Raw genomic sequence first — 18411 nt, 5'->3', positions numbered from 1 at the left:
TTCTGGTTTTCCTGCAATAGCTTCTGCATAATCAAAATCTGCAAGATTGCTTTTGGTCAGCTGTGAAGTGATCAGGCAGTTGGACTACACATTCACTGGAAGTCCCTTCCAACAGAACTATTCTATTCTATTCCATTCTTTTTTTTTTATCCTACTATCTGTAACAGCTTTGATACAATTCATTTTTTCTCATTTTTTGCATGATCTGGGTCAGACATAACTAAGCATTCAAATACCCTGTGCCCCATGTAACTTCCATAATACAAGCATTAGGCAGCTGCTATAACTCATCAGCTTATATTAAAGAAAAATATAAAACTATGCACAACGGGAGTAAGGGGGAAAAATCACAACTAACCATACACAAGTTATTTAAAATTCAGCTTTTCACATAACAGAGGCAGCAAGATACTATATGACATAGAAACCTGTTTCACTTTTTTTCACTCTTGTCAAAACACTGAATACTATAAGAAAACATTCACTGTGCAATAAAGCAAGCCTGAAAATGTAATATATCAGATATAATTCAGGGAAGAATTTGTTAGGACCATTTAAGAGTTGCATGGTTTAGAAGTGCACTGTGATTCAGTCAGCAGCCTGCAAGTCAAGAAGAATCATAGAAAGGCTTGGGAAGGAAGGGACTTTAAAGATAATCCAGTTCCAACCCCCCTGCCATGGGCAAAGGTGCCACCCACTAGATCAGGCTGCTCAGGGCCCCATCCAACCTAGCCTTGTTTCCCAGGCATGGGAAAGAAGCTTTAGCTACTTCTATAGGAAGCAATAAATAATCTAGAATCAGTAGGAATGTTTGGCACTGCAAATGTGCATGTACATTTCCAATATTTCTAAAATTACTATAAAAATACTAAATCTAATCTGAATAAAGACCTAGTTAAAATGCTGAGCTTTTACATCCCCAAAACAATTATGAACTATGTTGTAGTATAGATTACTTTTCAGCTACAAAATCTGCAATTTTACCAAAATCTTCAAACTGACACTTCTGAATAATTTTCTGCTATATATAATGTAATGATCCATAATCTTTTATTGTGGCATGAAACCACAGATTAAGCAAAATACAATTGTAGAGATTTTTAAGAAAACATTGTAATGGAGTGCTAAGCTGTGTATCCACAATACTTACATGCACACAGGGCATGGCAAAATTAGAATTTCTTACTGTTTTACAGATACCTTAAAATGTGTACAAATGGGTTCTACAGGGAAGCATCCAACATGAATTAATTCAAATTTTGTATGAAAATGCTGTGCAGCTCCACATTTCTACTTCCACACACCTGCAAGGACATTTCACATAATGTTTACAGAAGCACTGTTCCTGCAATACACAACCTTTGCTTATGTTACGAAAGGAGATATTTTGGTCTCCCAGCACTTAGAGCCATCATTCCATGTGTCAGTGTACTATTTCTTGTCACAGAACATCACTCAAGTACTTGATGTAAACACATATCTGCTGAGGAGGCAGAAGAGGAAGAAACATGGGGCGTAAATGAGCCCAAATCCCCCTGAGTGTGAGCTGGCCCAGAGTGTGAATAGCTCAGGTACACAGCTGGGCAGATTTCCCACTTTGATCACACATAGCTGAGTCCACATCTGGCCAGAGCCCCACCATCTTCCTGTCCCTTTATCAGTCTTTCAAGAAATACATTTGGGACTTGTCAGGCCAGAAAGTTAAAAGGCTTCATCTCGTTTTGGCCCTGATACACATAACAGCTTAGCAGCGATTCTCAGTTGTGTCCCTGAACAAACAATACCTCTGGACTTCTCTGGCATAATCCCTAAAAGCCTTCTGATATACTCAATATCTTATGCACTGCTTGGCTGAAAGGACTAGTCTATCACTTCACAGAACAGCAGAACTTCTGTTTGTCATGGTAAAGATACCAGAAACCTCACAAAGTCAAACCTATTTAATGCAGAGTTCCTCATGGAGTACTCGAACACAGGCTGCAAACTAAAGACCTATTTCAGTTGGAAATCTGCACAGCACTATACTGAGATGTATATACATTATGAATATACTCCTTTCAATTCTGGACTGAAAACCTAACAAAAACAGAGGTAAAGGTTGTGCTTTAGCTATCCTGTTTCCAGTCAGTTAAAAATCAACCCACAGACATTCCTGAAATTAAAATGTTATTTTCTGTTCTTACTGGACACATGCAGACATCACCAAAATAACTACAATTAATTCAACACAACACAGATGGTGGTGTCTTTTCAAAAACCACACAAGGCATTTTTAAGTGCTGAGACTCAAACACTTCTCATTTCTAGAAATACTCAGACTAGAAGTTCTAGCAGCCCTGCATAAGCAAGTTCATAGTTAGTCTATCAGCACCACAATCACAAACAGAAAAATGCAAGAATCCCAGCCTGCCAGTTTTTACCTCCCTGAACATGAAATAGCAATTCACATTAACTAGAGATATTCAAGAGATGACTCTATTTAGAGAAAAACCTTACCCACGAGTTTGTATCTGTCAGATCATTAACACTGCACTCATCATCAGCACTTCAGAACCTGCAAATACCTCATAGCTCTAAGCTAGGATTTTCGTTCAATATAAGTTATTTTATTCAATGTTTTGGTAAAGCAGAGAGTGGCAATGATGTTTTTAAGGACAAATACAAATGAGATGTTAGAATTCTGAATTCTGAATCCCAGAAAACCTAATGAATTTTCAATGTGTAATAGATACAGAAACAGACATTTTTTGTAAACTCACACTTTCAAACCTTGCCTAGCCTAACTGGATTTTGATGTCAGAGCATTTCAGATGTTTGTATGGTACACAACTAGTTTCACATAATAATACCCAATCTAATCTAGATACCAGAAGCTGTGTAACCTGAGTTAATAAACTCTTTCCCACACAACTCATTATCCTGAGGAATGAACTCATTCAGAAGGGAGAGTACGTATCAGGGCACAGGATTGTGCCATGCAGATATAGCCTTACCTATGATAAGGAACAATACATTAAAATAAATCAAATAAGCCATTAAAACTACCCCAAAACATCCATTTCATTTTTCTACCAATATTTGTAATTGCCTACTATGTTTACACAATACTTTTTAAGCCTGAATACAGTATTTTCTAGTTTGGATACACAGTTCTATCTATATTTTCCTAGTTTTTCATTTTTCAAGAAATTAAACCCTCAGCAAGAAGGAATCCGGTATTTCCACTCTCTCAATATTTTCAGTTTAACTAGAAGCCTTAAAATCTACCCCTCTTACAGCTCCTTTTGCAAGCTGATGGATCAGGAGCTGAGATGCCACATTTGACTGCACTGCAACTGTTTAATCCACTCCACCCGCCTGCGGTGGCATTTCCCTTCCTTGTCATAAAGCCCCTGTCCCCTTCCTCAAGTGTTCACCTAGCTGTGGTCCACCATAGATACCAGCTCTGGGGCATAACAGATGAGCTCCTCAGCACTCCCAACTCCATTACTACATTACAACAACAAATAGTCAGGATATTTTTTTCCTATTAGCTACAGAACACGGAGCCCCGATGCTCCCGTGTGCGGGATGGCCAAGAGCCAACAGCTGGTGCCCTGTGACCAGTGTGGGGCAATACACACCCCAGCTTTCTTCCCTCTGCTCTACAACTTGTGCCTCAGATTTCCTAAGGCTGCTCTACAGATGATGGCTACAAAACAGATTTATTTTTTTTTTTGTTCTGTGTGCCGTGTGAGGTGTCTGTAAAAGCAAAATCACATTCAGCAGAAGAGGGAGTTAGGTCTTTTCTCTTAATGCAGAAAATTTGGATAAAAGATCAAAGTTCTCCATTCACAAAATTTCCATTTTATTCAAAACTAAATCCTTTGAAAGAAAGATACAGGAATATATACAGTTTGGAAATTCTATTTTTCTACAAATCCCAGCTAAAATCATTAATTATTGTAGGTCAAAGGTATGAAGCCGGTAATAAACAAGTTCCATTTTGCCTCAATAAATCCTAAAAAGCTAAGCATATCTCCTCCTATGACTATACATTCATATACAGATAACTGTAAACTGAAATAATAGAAAATATGCATTTATCTTATACACAGTTTCTTAGTTCTTAGTCATATAGACTGGGCATGTTTGCTTGCCAGGATTTTTTCTTGTGGCATTACACTGAATTCAACTGCATGAACTGACAGAATCTCCTGGAGCAGAAAGTGAAAAGTACACATTTCCCATAAATTTAATTTTCAACCTATAACCCTCACTTACTTAATGAATGCATTTTTCTAGAAACTAAAGCCACAGTGTTACTTGTATTTGAGTTTTTTCTTCTTCATATTTCTGTACTTGTATTTTACTAGTCCTGATACTGTAGTTCTCTGAACAGAACGATACCAACATAGTAAGATACATCTTTAAAAAACCTTTACAACTTTAAAGTTCTTGAATACTTCATGTTACTGTGATTCTCAGATAAGTTAAATTTGCATCAAATTGCTACAGACAGCTTACTCCAGCACAAAACCTACATTCTTCATTGACAGTTATTGAAAATAATAGCCTTAAAATTTCAGAAGAGTGTTCAAAAAACTCCCCAAAAGATGCAACCAGACAGGCCAGGATGAGAAAAGAAATTTAATGAATACTTTTGAGGTAATGGAAGTCACTTTTCAATGAGGAAAAATGTATTTAAGTAACTTCATTTTTTTAAAAAAGAGAAGTAATTTCAAGTCATAAATAATTGATGCAGAAGCTATATTTTGAAGTAACTCCAGACACAAAAGGACAAAATAAATCTGTACTTATGCAAAAGATACCACACTTTTATTGTGCTTAAAATTACCGTTTCTTAAATCTCATTTGGAGGGGAAAAAAAACCAAAACAAATTTACCTTTTTTCTCTACTTTGTGAATTGTGCCCATCATAAGATTTCAACAAGAAAACAAGTTACACACACTTTGTGTCCCGGAGCACTTACATATGGATTTCCTAGTCAAGCTTCTCTTTCAGCCCACTGTTCCATGCATGATAGGTTAAGACAATGATACACTAGAGCTGCACTATGAATTGAGCACCGTATTCGAAAACAAAACACACAATATATAAAATCCACATGCAGAAAAGATCCAAAGTTTTCAAGACAGAGAGTTTATAATGACTGATGGATAGCTCATTCTTCCCTGTCAAAACAGTCTACTTGAACAGAGGGAATATTAATTTTTAAGTGCTTAAAATAGGCTACAATGGATTAGGAAATAAAACTGTTAATAACCCAGTATTGAAAAGAACCTTTTAACAGAGAACCCTGTACTATGGGGTCTCTGGACAGCCTAATCCTGTAATTGTGTTCATGGCTGTAACTGAGGAGAGCAAGTTACAAGTTCCTAAGCATTGACTACAGTGCTGAAGAAAATTCACTAAAAATACAATAGCTGGCAATTGTAAGTCATAAGATTGTTAGAGCCTTATGTACAGTTTGTTTAACAATGATATACACAAACTTCCATGACAACAGTGACAAGATGATAAAAACATCTTCTATCATTCCCTGAAAAATACTTTTCTGCTTATATCACTGATGAAGTGGCAAGTACCTAATTTAGAAATGTCAACTTGCATTTAGTAACATATTTTTATATTCAAAGAAATTAAGATCATAATTTTAAAGGGTTTATTAAATATCTGAACCACATTAAAATTATTTATTATCTTTAGTCTTTTAAAACAAGCAACATCATCTTTTACTTTAGTCATGGTCTATAGTTTAACTGCAAAATTTCAGCTTAAAAATTTTTTACCCCTGGGGAAATTTATTTTGTATGAATCAAATAAAAGCTGATCTAGCACTTTCCAAGCAAATATTGAAGACTTTAGAAGAAGAATGTCTTATTTTTAATTTGGCTTAATTTTGTTCCCCCACTCACAAAACAAAACCCCAAGAAAAACTACACAAATCAATTATGTTTTATCAGTTACTTAATTTGCTTTCATATTAGAGCATTATCTTACTTCTAGTTTGAATTGTTTTCTTCAAACCAGTAGTGGACATAAAACTGGAATTTCTTGCCTCAGCTACTTTTTAGTCACTCCTGTGACTTGGTTATCTTGAACCAAGCAATTCTAATGAAAACAGAGGAATCTAAACTTGGGAGTTAACACAGGTACTTCTAGGTGAACACACTTCTTAATCTTTAAGAACATTCATAATACCTATTATAATGTCAGTTCTCATATTTTACTGCAGGAAAAATAGCTCCTATAAAAAAATAATGAAAATATAACCCTAAGATGCTCTTTATATAACACAGTATATCTAAGTTACCACTGAAAAAAGCACACTGAACTACAATTCTTCAAATCAAAGAAGGCTAATGCCTGCATTACGTGAAATCCACAGTAAGCACCTCCTGAGAGGAGAAAAGCAGAAGAAATCATATAGCAATGTTTTGTACATTACAAATTATCCCGAAATACCATCTTTGGATTTGATCGCTTGTTGCTGTTAATAACATTAAAGAGCAATAAATACTTTTAACTCATACAGCTTCCTGTGGTTAAGATTTAAAGAATTTTATAAATAGAGGGATAAAGCTTTTGATTGAATATACAGACACAGAGCAAGCCAAGTTCTCTCCTTATCCTCAGGCATCTGAAGACTAGGCTGGAGTCAGGCCTAAGTAAGAACAGCCATGGATAAGTAAGCCTGACCAAAAAACCTGCTCCTGATCATGCTGCCGATTCATGGCCAATTGACAATCATGGTATGAACAGAGGTTTGAGAGGTGCAGCAGACTTGATTTGGGGAACAAACTGTCTCAAGTCTCCTCTGAACATCAGGAATTTTGTGAAGAGAATAAATAGCTACTGGAGTGTGCTGCTCCTTGCTATACACCTGAAGATATATGATATAGATTCCATCATTCTGTTTTACAAGGTGGAGAACAGCGAGCATGAAGCAAAGCAGCATCGCCACAGTAAGAAGGAAAGCCTGCAATCAATCAAGGTTTCTTGACTCCCAGCCCTATAGTTTTAATGCTGATACCATAGAGCTTCTCAACAGGATTTTTCCTGGCTCTTTTTCAGTGACATTTCTGTTAAGTCATTTCCAGCGTAAATTAACTCTTAACTTAAAAGTGTTGAAGATTGGGGGATTTCACTAGAACACCTTGCTATTTGTTAAATAAAATCTAGTGTTAATATAGCCTAAAAAATAAGAAAGGAAAAAGTGGGAGGAGATCAGAACACAGAGCCGTTCTTTAATTTAGGACCTTAAACTAAATTAGAATTAGTGAGTGATTGGGTTAATGTGCAGAATAGAGTTAGAATAACAGTGTAGTTACTTGTTATGCAAATTAATTTCAGCATCTGTTCAGTTATCAGGAGTAACTATTCTGCACGAAAAAAGCAAGATAAACTTGCTGAAATTTTGCATGTAGAAAGAGAGAGAGGCAATACCATGTCCTTTCCTGGTCATCTGATGTCTAAATTAAAGTTATATGAAGATGTTTTTATGTTGAATGCAAAATAACAGGTGATATTAAAAAGTTATTTTCAGGCCTAGTTGGGTACATTTCCATTTAAATTTTTGTAAATATTTATTCATTTTTTTACATACAAAAACCATCGCCAGAGAATTAAATTATGTCAGGGCCTAAGGCCTAGCTTTGAAGAGCTTTTAGTCTTTTTATCTCTTTGAGGATCTCATGGGAAGTCTAAGCCTGCTTTCAGCACAAAACCCTCCAAAGCCTGAGGCTGCCTCTGGAAGAATTATATTTGCCTTAAGGTCTGTGGTAAACGTATTTTGGCAGCTTTACTCTACAGCTAAAGAAATTTCTCAATCTCATCAGAAAAGTGTACGCAATAATGATAATCTGCAATACAAAACTGCAAACCCCGGGGGCAGTAAGTGCCTAATCTTACATCCACGGACGCTGTTCTACAGCCCCAGAAGTAACGACACATTTCACTTACTTGCAACAATTTTAAACCATCTCTTTGCTAGAGGAAAATGCAGCTATAATATGCTCCATGTAGACATTCAAAATATGTCAGACTCAGCTTCTGCAAGCTTATATTTAAATCCTAGGACATTAACATCCAGTAGTGCACAGTACTTGACTAATGCTACCCACAGGGATTTTTTAAGATGTCAGAAATTTCTACAGCTAAAAATCAAGCTGAGGTAAAAAATTAGTATCAGGGCACAAGTCATGCTAATCTCATGTTGGTTGTAAAGCTAATAATGAGTTTAATCTCATTGTTTCACCACCATTAAACATACCAACAGCCATGGAGCAGCAGCAGAACTGAGACAGCCAGCTCTCAGTGTGTGACAACCACAGGAGACCCTTCTCTGGCACATGAACCCTCTGTTCTCATCTACACCAGGGTACAGCTTCAGCAAAACGCCCTTCAGTTCAATATCGGGACCTTTACCATGATGTCTGGTGGGCCAGACCCAGCAGCTTTCTTCAACATTATTTGGTAATATCATCATGATATTGAGGCAGATGGAGATAAGATGTATCAGACTAGCCACATTTAAAGTCTCATGACGAGATTAAAATCTGAAAAGTGTATGCTAAATGCTCATGAACTTTGATAGATAATTTTTTTTTTAAAACATAAGTTTCTGTTTTTGGAATTAAAGTTTTATATTGTTGTTAAGTCACTTTCAAAAATGTCAATAAATTGTCAGACATGAAATTGTTACAGATCTTAAAACAGAGAATAAATATTTTTATTATAATTATTACATTTATTATAATTATTTTATTATAATTTTTTAAGAAGCTTAGAGTCACTTCAAGGGCAGAATTCTTTTATCATGGAAAGTTTTTAAAAATCCTTAAACAAGAAAACATATAGAAGTAAACCAAGGAAAACACCTAAGTATTTTAAGTCTTATGTAAAATGACTCTGAATGATACATTCTCTGTTTCATCTTGAGACAAACAAAATATTAAGATTTAACTTCATAAACTTCAATTAGATTTTCCTTTGAAGGCCTGCTTCTATGTGCATCTTAACTGTAAAATCATTATCTTTATCCCAGCTTAATATAAAAGATGTACAGATACAAGTTAGGCAAGCAAATAGATTTTGTTCACATATTGAGTGAACTTATGCATTGTCCAACTTAATCACTTTTGTTACATAAAAGTCTATCAGTCTGCTACTTTGCTTTCAGTTGAAAAGCGGTGAACTTCAGTTGTTACATCTGGTGTAAAATGATTTTCAAACAATGTAGGAGTATGGACATTCCTCATGGATTTTCTGTCCATTAAATTATAATTCATTCTGCTAGAGAGTCAGATTAATGATACTTTTATTCACTAGTCATTCCTTGTATTCTAGCCACAAAAGAAAAGAGCGTTTAAAAATAAACATGCTCTATGTTCTATAAAAAACCAACAACAACAATTTTCTTCCAGTGTAGATAGTCATTATCTTTCCATCAATAAGGACAACACAACTAATCCCTAAGGGTCCAGTTCTACCAAACCAGAATTACATTTAACAGCAAATACGTGAGAAATTCCCTGCCATACACAATTCTCATGTGGGAAAATGGCAGAATCCAAAAATAGTAGAAAATATTACAGGGTCTCAGCATTCACTGGATAACTATGCCCAAGCAATGTAGAACAGCATAATTGGCATCTGCATTAATATTATGCTTGAAGAAACAACAGCCTGGTTGCTTTCTCTTTTTCCAGATCTGTATTTTAGTCAAAAGTATGAATATTTACTTGTACAATGCAAAGACATTCTAAAATTACAGCGTAGCAGATATTTTTTACTCAGTTTAACACCACCTGACTTCTTTTGCAGACTATGCTGAATTGAAGTTTACTACTTTCAATAATTCATTACAAAATAATCTTATGCATGAAAACCATATCTCTTTATTAACATGTATGTTTCATACAAGCCCTGACACAACTCACTCACAGATACAATAGCTTATATGTACTGATTACCAATGCAATCATTATACATATTCTAGAGTTAAAAACAGGTTTGCTTGGAGCTGGGAAGAGCTTGGCAAACAGGCTAAAGTTAGCAGAACTTTAAAATCAATTTGGTACAAATAGAGTATCATTAAGTAGATGATACTCTACTTAGATCTAGATCTATTCTAGAGATCATTAAGTAAATTTCAGTCTAGAACTAAAATCCAGGTGTCCTCCTTTTACAAGATGTGCTATCCACAGTATAATTTAGTTTATTGCACTCTGAGTTGCAGATCGTATGCACGGGCAGGGAAAAAATATATTCTTATAGTCTCTATCCATGGGAACAAGTAATTTGGAATGGAAAAATTTTCCTCTATAATCTACTATATACTGAAATATGTATTATTTGTCTTGATTCAAATCTAAACAGAATATGACAAAAGGTTTTCACACATTTGCTCATTAGGAAAAAAAAGTATCATGTTTGAGTCAAATTATGCCAAATATTGTCTGCCAGTATTTAAGATTAATAAAGATGCAGAAATCTCTTCTACAACACTCACTGGAAAAATCTAAGAAAGTGTATATCCTGGTTTTAATCAGACATCCCTGTGGTTTTCCACACAGTTTCTTAGTTTCCCATCACCTCATTTCAGGACACCTAGATGTCCTGATCTTTCATTTAATAAATAGAAACCAAAGTATTTTGTACTTTTAAATAAATAGGACGGTTTTGTTCAAAACATATCAGCCACAGAGACTTTGTCCTGAATTTTGCTAGGCAGTCCAGTGCAAATCTGTTCAGAATGATGGACTGTGTTTGGAATCAAGAGAAAAATGGAGTGAGAATTGACATTAGCAAAGATCTTTTGTTCTGAGTGAATATTAATGATTTCTGCTTAGTCTTTCATTAAAAATTAATTTGAAACCCTATGCTATTGGAAAAAATGCTCCACTTGGAGAGACAAACTCTTGTTATTGCTGAATTTTAAGCTGGCAACAGCTACAACAATGCACATTTTTAAAGCACATCCTTAAAGCACATCCTTATTTTCTAATAAGTCTTCCAAATGGTAAGCTTAAATCTCATGCCTTCCATGCCTCAGCTTGTGATTTTGAAAAAGTCTCTTTGCATCTCTACTCCTCAACTCAATTGGAAAAACACAAAATAAACACATTTTAAAACAATAACGATAGAGAATGGCAAAAAAAAAAAAAAAAAATTAAAACAAAGAATGCACAGATACAAAAGCCTAGAAAACAAAATATTTCATAAACAGGGGCAGTCCTCAGCTCAGCCATACACATTTTTGTCAGTAATTTTAGACACAATATCAGGGAAATTTAACTTAAATTTAATTTTTTACCATATTGTTATATTTCTTTCCACTGACTTTTTTTTCATTCCCAAATTCAAATGCAATGACAGACTTTTCCTCTCAGGTGAAACAGCTTGTCAAATGATGTGTTCACATAAAGCAATGTATTTTGTGTATAGACATTAATTCCTTTCAGTACTCTATCTGCCTTAACTCCATATTTTTTCCAGATACAAAAACATTTTTGTGGGGAAGTGGGAAAAAGGATGTTTATTTTTCCTACAGATAGCTGTAGCCACATGATTTCCTCCATACCACTGTGGCTTCTCATTCTTTTTTCCAACATCTATTCACCAGTGGTGCTTGGCTGCACAAAGTCCCCACTATCATTTCAAATTTATGGAAGAAACAAACAGAAGAAAAAGCTGGCAGCACAGAACATTCATTCTTCTTCCAAAATCTAAAGCTGAACACATTTGTGAAAATAAGGCACTGTTGGATACTTTCAATGACATGCTCTTGTATTTGTATGGTGCAGTTAAAAATGTTTTTTACTTAAATCCTACAGCCAGATTTCATTTGCTGAGGGACTGCTGCCACAGTGTGTGCTTTGCACAGGACGTGGTATGAAAGCAGTTCAAGATGTCAGAGTGACTGTTCCGCTTGCTCTGCCCTCCCATCCTGCCTCCAACCTCCGGATACACTAAACTGCTCCTCCTGGCCAGAACAAAGGAACCTCAAGGTTCACACTTCCCTGCCCCACTCTGCTGACTCTGACCAGAGCTGATGGCTGTGCTGTACCAGCCCGTTCTTGGGCATTACTGCAGCTCCACACAGCCATTCCGAGACCACCCACATGGAAAACACAGTGCATCCCATGGCACTGCAAATCAGAGCTGGCCTGACACACCACAGCAGGGACATCAGCAGCACTGCCTGCACCAGTGTGGGGCTTCTATGGCAAAGAGATGAAGAGGGTGAAGGGGAAGAATGGTCAGCTCTCACAAAACTACCAAGATGAAGACAACCACAGTGAAAACTGCAAAATACTGTTCCAGTGCTCCCACAGTCTAACCTCGTGTCGGTTCCTGCATTATCCTCATTCCTCTCCTGCTGCTGTCCTCCTTCCATAGGTGCCACATGTGCAAGTCACCTTAAAACTCAGCTGCAGCACATTCCCTCTGGGCATGTGAGAGTTTACAATTTCTTCATATACCAAATATTCTCCAGGGCAAAGCCAAATAGGGTAATTTAATTCTACTATTTTCTGGTCAATGGCCTTTTTCAGATTGGCCCTACCAAGCAGATGCTGGCACACAGTAAGACAACTTCTCCTACAATGAATGTATATGGCCATGACCAGAGCAGGTTGCTTTACAAAAAACATACTCTGTGAAGCTCAATTAAACTCACACTTTTCTGCATCAAAACTCATACTTTTCTGCGTCATAAGAGCCAACACTACTAAGAAAGATATGAAGCAGTGAACATTCATTTTCAAATTAAATCTGCAAATGATTGCAAGTACATAAAAAACAGATGTGTTTGATCTGGAGATCACAGTTTGTCACTCTTCAGATAAGAGCTCTACTTTCAGAACCAAATAAAAGCCCTTTCACAAAAGCAGTGTAAAAAGAAAATACACTTCTCCAGAAAATTTACACATTGTGTAGAATTTGAGAAGGTCTAGGTAAACTTTCACATCAGTTCATATGAAATGTCAAAATCAATAATAAGAATTAAGAAAAAGCAGTCTTCTGGTAAGGAGGAACAATTATGGGCCCAAGCAGGAAGCTCATGGCAGATACTTTTGATGGACCAAGATGAGCCACAATTTTTTTGGAAGCTGGAATGAACTTTATGTTTCAGATTTACAACTGAAAATCAGTCCTGGATACACAATGATGGGGTAGAAAGACAAGAGCAGGACACTGACAATACAGCAAATACAGTAGCTAGCTTATTAAAAATATTAAAATATTATACATAAAAACATTTGAATGTGATTTAGAACTATATCACCACACATATGGTCTTTACTAAGGATGCCAAGACAAACTGAAATTTGGCATTTCCTACCTAACTTTACAAATGTATGTCATCTGTCAGTGTATTCACATTAACATTTTCTCTACTATTTTGTATGTAATTTTCTAGTTTATTTTCCCAAAAGCTAAGAAAGCAGGAATTCCTGTACTGATACTCACATGGCCTCCACCCAGGTTACAGCATTTAAACCCATCACACAGATCTCTGCCACATGAGCTGAGTAACTAAGAACAGACTTTCACATCCTTTGCCACACATCTCAGTCTGCCAGTCTTACCAGGCTCAAAATAGCCCCCTGCCAAAATTAACAGCTATGTTATACCTTTCCCAAAACACAAATTGTTCTTTACAAACTGATCGTCCCAATCTCCTTGTCCAGGTTGTCCTTTCCTCCATTTTCACTGAAAAATAACTAGTCCTAACTTCAGTGCTCTTCTTTTTTACATTTCTTCAATCCTCTACAGTTTCCCACAGTTTGTTTTCTGTCTTCTTTACACAAGAATCACCTGCAGGCAGTAGACTGTTGAAGCATTGATGGTACAGAAGGGAGAAATTCCCTATTCCTGTTCCAGATATTTCAGCTTCTCCAATATGCAGAAGTCCAACATCCAGCACAAAATCTGATTACCTGTTAGATAGCAAATTATAGCCATGCTATACTCCTAAAGCAAATTAGCCACAGATCAACAGAAAACCAGTCATTCATCATATAAATCCTCCTCCTCTCTTACTTCATTTCTTATGTTTTTAACAACAATAGCAAATGCAGCTGAAAAAATATTTAAGCTATTCCAAAAAAATAGGTAATTCATTAAAACATAAGCGAAGTAATATATATGCTTTCCTTGACTTTGAAAGAGCTGTTCCAGGATGACAACTGACATTTTAAGTTCTACACAACAGTCTGACAAAAGCAAAAATTTAGAATAGAAAATATTTGGTAAACAATGCAACAGACAGCTTCATCAGCAAAACCGGTGCTTCCGAGTTCATCTTCGAGCTCCCTGGCAAGTAAAAAGTTACTGAAATTGCTGGAGAAACTCTCTATACAAAGAAAGAAGGGAGAGTTACCAACAATGGAATCAGGTAACTGCAGAAAAACTAGACTGAAGATGAGAAATTACAATCTACCAGTTACTTTTGACATGGAAATGGTACACAGCCACCACTAGTGAAGAGATATACTGCTTTCATCTTTATTCACAGACTCAGAGAATATTCTGAGTTGGAAAGGACCCAAAAGGATCACCAAAATACTCCTGGTCCTACACAGGACCAGCCCCAAGAGTCACATCATGTGCCTGACAACATTGTCCAAACACTTCTTGAACTCTGCCGGGCTGGGTGCTGTGACCATTTCCCTGGGGAGCTGTTTCAGCACCCAACCACTCCCTGGGGGAAGAATCTTTTCTAATATCCAACCTAAACCTCCCCTGACACAACCTCAGGCCATTCCCTTGGGCTCTGTCACTGGTCACCACAGAGAAGAGATCAGTGCCTGACCCTCCTCTTCCCCTCGTGAGGAAGTTGTAGATTGCTGTGAGGTCTCCTCTTCTCTAGGCTGAACAAACCAAGTGACCTCAGCCACTCCTCACACAGCTTCACCTCAATGCCCTTCACCATCCCCATGGCCCTCCTTTGAACACTCTCTAATAGCTTCATGTCTTTCTCATATTGTGGTGCCCAAAACTGTGCACAATATTCAAGGTTCTAGTGTTGTTGATTTAGAAGTGAACTTGCCCATCATTGCTCTGAAAAATACACTAAACAAATTTTATTACTTTACATGCATTCAAACAAACAAATAAAGTTAGTATTTGTCTTCAGTTCTCACTGAGTTACAGACATGATGACTCAAGCCCATTCCTATCCAGACCAGTATAACCAACAGTAATACATGTTACTTAGGATGACTGTTGTTTCCAATGGGAATGAAATCTTGGCAAGTACTGCGACTTCATTCAAGATCTTTTAGTAAATCACATGCAATCTTATAGAGAAAAGTAAACCCTTTTACCACTGGGTAAAACAAGAAAGACTGACACTGAGATCTAGGGGTATTTCATTTATCACACTGTACTTATAAACAGAAAGAACCCCAAAAGGTACCTTCCCTCGTCAACAACATGTTTGTTCTCAATTTAAATCAAGAAAATAATATTGTATTTCTGGACACATTTGGTGCTTCCTGGATACATCCTATTACAATGCACAAATGCAGCACTAGAACAGAAATAGACTAGAGTAAGTTTAATCTAATTCTAACCCAAGAACTCCTTCATTTCTTGCTCCAGCTCTCCTTCTGTACTTCCTCTCTGAATCTTCCATTAACTACTCTCTTTTTTCTTTCTGTCCATTAAAAAAATTCAAGGGTAGAAGTTATGAATCAAGAATGTCACCAGACCACCACAGCGTCTGTGGATATGGTTAATCTTCCTACTTTGGCATTCCTGTTTCTCTAATGATGTTTACATTCTTAACTGATATCATATATCTGGTTGAATTGTAAACAGTGCTTCCAGATTTTACTGGAGCATAGATGAGTGGTCCTGATTTGTGATTAGGTCTCCACTGTGCTGGGTTCTAAGAGCTGCCAAAACTTCCTTTCCCCAAATAACTTATATTCTAAATACAAGCTGATGTCAATGTTTATCAGATCCTGAACTCCACCACTTTTCTATTCTCAGCTCTGTAATTGTTTTGCACAATTTGGATTCTTCTAAGAATAAACATGAAAGTATAATAATTAATTTACATTTTTATAGTTTTCGTTGTCATAGGATGCCAACTCCTCGTAGATGTGAATGGCAGCTTCTGTTTCACACAGGATTCTTCCCTTATCTATGAAGATTATGAGTTGCCTAAGAACACAGAAAAGTCCATGGGACAACCAAAAATATCTGAGTCTTTGAACATGGGACTGCACATCCTCCTCCCCAATTGTATCTTTTCTTACCAGCATTATATTAAATTCAGTTACAGCTCTATTCAGAATATCCCAGAGCATGAAATCCACCTCTGTCTTCCGTTATCTACCATTTTGAGATCCCTTTTTTGTCCTTACTCTGCTATGAATTTGAAACAATTTTTTCCCACTTACTATCCTTTTACATTGCTACATTTTTGCAAAGTCTATGAAAAGAGAAAAAAAAAAAAACAACAAATCGAAAAATCCCAGTGGAACAAATCTGACTGTGGGCAGACTACCTTTTCAGCATTTCAGTGGTGTCCTTCAAAAAAAAACAAGGCAAAAAAAGGATACTCCTGACATACCAACATCAAAATAAATCTCATGTCTCTGCTGACATTTTTTTAAGCATTTTTCCATACAAGCAGGGGCATATGAAACCAATTCCAATTCCTTCCTTCCTAATTTTACACTACATTTTTTTCCCCCATGAAGTATATATAAAACTCATTCTCCCAACTCAAACAGATAAATGTCACAAAAGTTAAAATTTAAAATTAACATCTGTAAACTGCAGGTCTCAAAAGTACTGTTTAATTTCAGAAACAATCATATCAGCAGTTCTGGAACACGCACAAGCAGGAGGTGCAGTTTATTAGTATCCCACAGAACTAGCTATCCATAAGTAGCACACACTGCCCAAAAAGCTACTGAGTCCTTCCCCCTCATAATGGAACCTGCTTTAAGCTTTCTCCAAGAAAAACAAATCTGGACCATGAACAATATTCACTACTGCACACTGATGCCAGAACTCTGTATTGATCACTGTAATTTCTTTAAGTTATAATGCAAGCTTACATTGCCCTCTAGGCATCTCTCTAAGGGAACAGAGCCATTGGTAATGACATTTTCCACAGAAATGCCAACTGATGCCAAAATGACACTGACTAAGTCACTGCAGGCTGCCAAACTCAACTGAAAGGTCAATAGTGTGAAAGATGTTCCATTTCATTTGTAGTTCAAAAGACTACAAAAACATGGTCAACATAAACACTATCGAAAAAGCAAATTAAAATTGTATTTTGAGGGCTTCATGTTTGAATTGGTATAGATGCAACTCAAAGTAATTGCTTTTCCTGCACTGTGCTGTTAAAGTTTTGAAAAACTCTACAAGAGCAATAGGAACTGCTTAAATCTAGGCTCAGGTAACAGACACGATAGACATTGCAAACATCCACTAATAAAACTGAAGAAATACTCACGTGGGGGCTGTTTGATTAAGTACTAAAACTTCATCAGGAAATGTAAACTGTATCACTACATTTTCTCAATCTTCTGTCAATGTACCTAAATGGAGAGACAAATACTATGACTCCTTAAAACTGAAGAAACAGCACCAAAAGCCTCATGGCCCAGACTAAGCTGTGTGAAAGTCGAGTTATGACTGAAAGTTCGTATCAGTAACTTAGGAGTTAACTGATTTTTTTCACCAGCCCTAGAAAAGGCAAGATTTGATTTCCCACTGTTTTTTGTTGTTCAGATGTACAATCCCTGCCAGCTGTGACATTGGTTCTCCAAAGGTCTCTACATCATCCCCACACCTTTGGCTCTACCCCAGCCTTTCCTATATCCCATCCACAACATAAGCAACTACAGACAGGGCTGTGCCAGATCCACCTTTCTGAGGCTAATCAGGCCAAAAAAAAAAAATGTCTACTTATCCTGAAATAAATTATGAAGACAGAATATTCAGAGTTGCAGTTAAAATAAAAAAGAAAGCAGCCCCAAAATAATGAGTTTTCAGCCAAGAGACCACTGTGAAATTTACTTTTAGCCTATGAAAACTCATAAATTTCATTCAGTAATTCCTACATCACAGTATATAGCACAAATACATAAATACATTTTTCTGTAATTACATCTGAAATTAAAAAGCCTTAATCTTTCTTTATTTTGTTATCATTTAATAAATTTTGACCTGACAGTGACACAGGCCACAGCATTGCTAGACAGAATACTAAGGCTGAGGAATTTATATTCATTCTGTCTATTTCAATTACTACAGAGGTTTTCCTTCGGGGAAGAACAAGAGAAATTTACTTCTTGTGGCATGGTCCTCATATTTTCCAGCAATCTCAATCTATTTCCATTCATTTTCCAGTATTTACTTTGCAAAAAAAA

General features: G+C 36.4%; 1 protein-coding gene across 1 annotated transcript in view; it reads right to left on the bottom strand.

The window, feature by feature from the left end:
- The window catches only part of NEBL (nebulette), a 249811-nt gene that overhangs the window by 91715 nt on the left and 139685 nt on the right, over positions 1-18411 (bottom strand). The gene's annotated exons all lie outside the window — the stretch shown is intronic.

Source organism: Pyrgilauda ruficollis, unplaced genomic scaffold, assembly GCF_017590135.1.
Source record: "Pyrgilauda ruficollis isolate IOZ18807 unplaced genomic scaffold, ASM1759013v1 scaffold12, whole genome shotgun sequence".
NCBI lineage: Eukaryota > Metazoa > Chordata > Aves > Passeriformes > Passeridae > Pyrgilauda > Pyrgilauda ruficollis.
The sequence above is the reverse complement of the archived record's forward strand: the minus strand, read 5'-3'. Positions and strand labels throughout refer to the sequence as shown.